This window comes from Octopus sinensis, linkage group LG13 (genome assembly GCF_006345805.1).
Source record: "Octopus sinensis linkage group LG13, ASM634580v1, whole genome shotgun sequence".
Taxonomy (NCBI): domain Eukaryota; kingdom Metazoa; phylum Mollusca; class Cephalopoda; order Octopoda; family Octopodidae; genus Octopus; species Octopus sinensis.
In genome coordinates, this window is record NC_043009.1 from 38,775,709 (window position 1) to 38,779,281 (window position 3,573).

Consider the following 3,573-nt stretch of genomic DNA (forward strand, 5'->3'; position numbering starts at 1 on the left):
AGCTTGCTTACGAACCACATGGTTCTGGTTCAGTCCCACTGCGTGGCACCTTGGGCTAGTGTCTTCTACTATAGCCTCGGACAGACCAAAGCTTTGTGAGTGGATTTGGTAGACGGAAACTGAAAGAAGCCCGTCGTATATATATTTATATATATATGTGTGTGTATGTTTGTGTGTCTGTGTTTGCCCCCCCCCCCAACATCGCTTGACAACCGATGCTGGTGTGTTTACGTCCCCGTCACTTAGCAGTTCGGTAAAAAGGACCGATAGAATAAGTACTAGGCTTACAAAGAATAAGTCCTGGGATCGATTTTCTCGACTAAAAGGCGGTGCTCCAGCATGGCCACAGTCAAATGACTGAAACAAGTAAACGTGTAAGAGTAAAAGGAGTATCGCTTGGTGTGCTAGAAATAGCAGACAAATCACATCCTATGTTTTTATCTTTTACTTGTTTCAGTATTTGAACTGCAGCCATGCTAAGGTACGGCATTGAAGTGTTTAGTCCAACAATTCGACTCCAATGGATATTTTAATATCTGGTACTTATTTTATCAGCTACATTTGTTTAAACGCCGACTTACGGGGAGGTAAAAAAAAAATCTTACCGCTTTCAAGCACTGGTGGTGGTGGTGATCGTGGGGATGCACAAAGGCAAAGATACACATTCGCACGCATCCTCATAAACATACACACACATTCATATATTATATGGGACTCCGTACGGTTTTCGTCTGCCAAATTCACTCACGAAACATTGGTCGACTCAGGGCCTTACCTAATGTGCTGCGCAGTGGAATTGAACTCCAAATCATATGATTGCAAAGCGAAAGTCTTAACCAAAGGGCTATACAGGAGCTACAGTCTTCAGAAAGGGAGTATAAATCAGGTAATATATTTTTGTTATGTCACATATACTACAAGACGGGGCAATTCTGGTTATAAGCTGGAACGCAGCAAGAGCAAGAGCTACGGCAATCTTAAGGGAGGGTCTTAGATATAAGAGAGGAACAGTAAAAAATACATTGATAACCGTAGGCGTAGGAGTGGCTGTGTGGTAAGTAGCTTGCTTACCAACCACGTGGTCCAGGGTTCAGTCCCACTGTGTGTCACCTTGGGCAAGTATCTTCTACTATAGCCTCGGGCCGACCAAAGCCTTGTGAGTGGATTTGGTAGACGGAAACTGGAAGAATCCCCTCGTATGCGTCATATATTATATATATATATATATATTATATATATATATATATAATATATGTATGTGTGTCTGTGTGTATACGTTTGTCCCACCCAGCATCGCTCGACAACAGATGCTGGTGTGTTTACGTCCCTGTAACTTAGCAGTTCGGCAAAACAGACCGATAGAATAAGTACTAGGCTTACGAGGAGTAAGTCCTGGGTCGATTTGCTCGACTAAAGGCGGTGCTCCAGTATGGCCTCAGTCAAATGACTGAAACAAGTAAAAGAGTAAAAGAGTAACCACTGAATATTGAAAGAACATATTGAAAGGATTCGACAGAATTGGTTTGGAAACGTATATAACACATAAACAGTCGAAGTATGTGTACAGAATTTTCCATTTTACAAGGAGATAAAGATGATTTCTCTTCTGGTATGCACAAGACATACGCACATAATTCTCATATTAACCATAACATAAATTCTAGCCAAAACCTAATCGAATAAATGTTGTAAACCACTAAAATTCTGACGACGCTATTATTTAACTAAAACCTTGATCAAGATTCAATAAAATGTAAAGACTATATAAAATTACGTTTTGCCAGATGCTTATTGTGAATTCGTGTGTTGAAATAGATATTGCTATATTTCGGGATGGCAATTTTTAATATTGACCAATAAACACACGCACAATATGCTCATTCTTCACTTTAGCTTTACTATTGTTCTTATTTATAGTGTATTTTGTGTGGAATCTTTCGTCACACGTTCTGTAACCTCTTCAGCTACTCTCTATCCTATGTGCCTCCTCTTGTCCTGTTTACTCTATTCTGTCTTTCTAATATAGTGAGTGTGTTTATTTTGCACACCCCTCTCTACAAAAAATGACCACCCAGAAATATAACATTATATAAAACTTCACAAAATGTAAAGATAATAGGAGCAATAAACTAGGAGAGTTTGTATGAAAAGTGGAAAGCAACCTACATAATTAGGTGTATATGCAGGGGCAACATCGACATTTTAGACAGCATAAAACTACACCAAAACTGGGAATGTACAAGCAGCTACATAAACATCACAGTGTTTATGTAAGTAAACACAGACATTCATCATCAGCTGCCGTGCTGCATGTCATTGTGCTTTCGACACGTACCAGTACCATCCGATCCAACTGCATTCCCAACATAAAAATATCCAAACGCAGTTGGGAAACACAAGACTTTACAAACCAAAAATGATACAAGCACGCATAAAATGCAAAACTAAACACAATAAACTCATCACACACAAACGCTTGGTATAGAACATAGCTGCCAAAATACATAAAACATTATCTACCTTTACAAACCAACTTCTACATAAAAAAGTAAAACGTATGTAAACACCCTTATCCCCAAATGATTAATACTTAAAACTCGCTTTGATAAATGAATAAACATTAATGTTCAATTAACTAAATTATAATTGACATGATATAATCAGACTTCATATTTGTGTATATTATTAGACCTATGAATTAATGATTACTAAACAGACATAGATTAAATGAAATTATATACACCATGCGTGTTTACTTATATGTATGTTTTCGTTATGTATGTATGTATGTATGTATGTATGAATACGTGCATGTATGTATTTATGTATGTATGTATCTGTCTGTCTGTCTGTCTGTCTGTCTGTCTGTTTGTCTGTCTTTCTGTCTGTCTATCTATCTATCTATCTATCTATCTATCTATCTATCTATCTATCTATCTATCTATCTTGCTCTCTCTCTCTCACTCTCTCTCTCTCTCTATCTATTGTTATTGACTCTGAAAAAGTGGGTGAAAATAGCGCATTATTCATTTAGCAGTAATGTTTAAATGTCTTGGTGGAAATTGTTGTAAGCCCTCGAATAAATTTACTCGTGCACATACACGCGCACACACGCACACACGCCCGCGCGCGCACACGCAAATGCACAAAAGAATGACGCTTGCACACACATGTGCGAGCCGGTGAGTGTATAGTATTCCGACCTTTGAAGCATTCTTATGCACCAACAAATCTGAAACGGCTAAACTTTCGCGAATGTTAACCGTCATTTTTTCTCATTCGTTAATCTAGAATACGGAATCATGTTTCTTCTCAGTAACATAAGAGATGGGCCGTCTGTCTGTCTTTGTCCCTGTCCCTGTGTCTCTTTTTCTCTCTCGGAATCCTTCCTAACTTAGGCCTACATGCTACGGAGCTAATTTGATTGGTCTTGTTAGACCAAACGAAACATACCAGCTGTTACACATGGTTGTTCTCTTCGCCTTCTTTCAGCTAAGTTTGTCTTAAAAACCATTGATGAAGCAGCATCATTCTGCTTCAGTGTTCACTCTATAGATAGATGTCGGTGTGCTT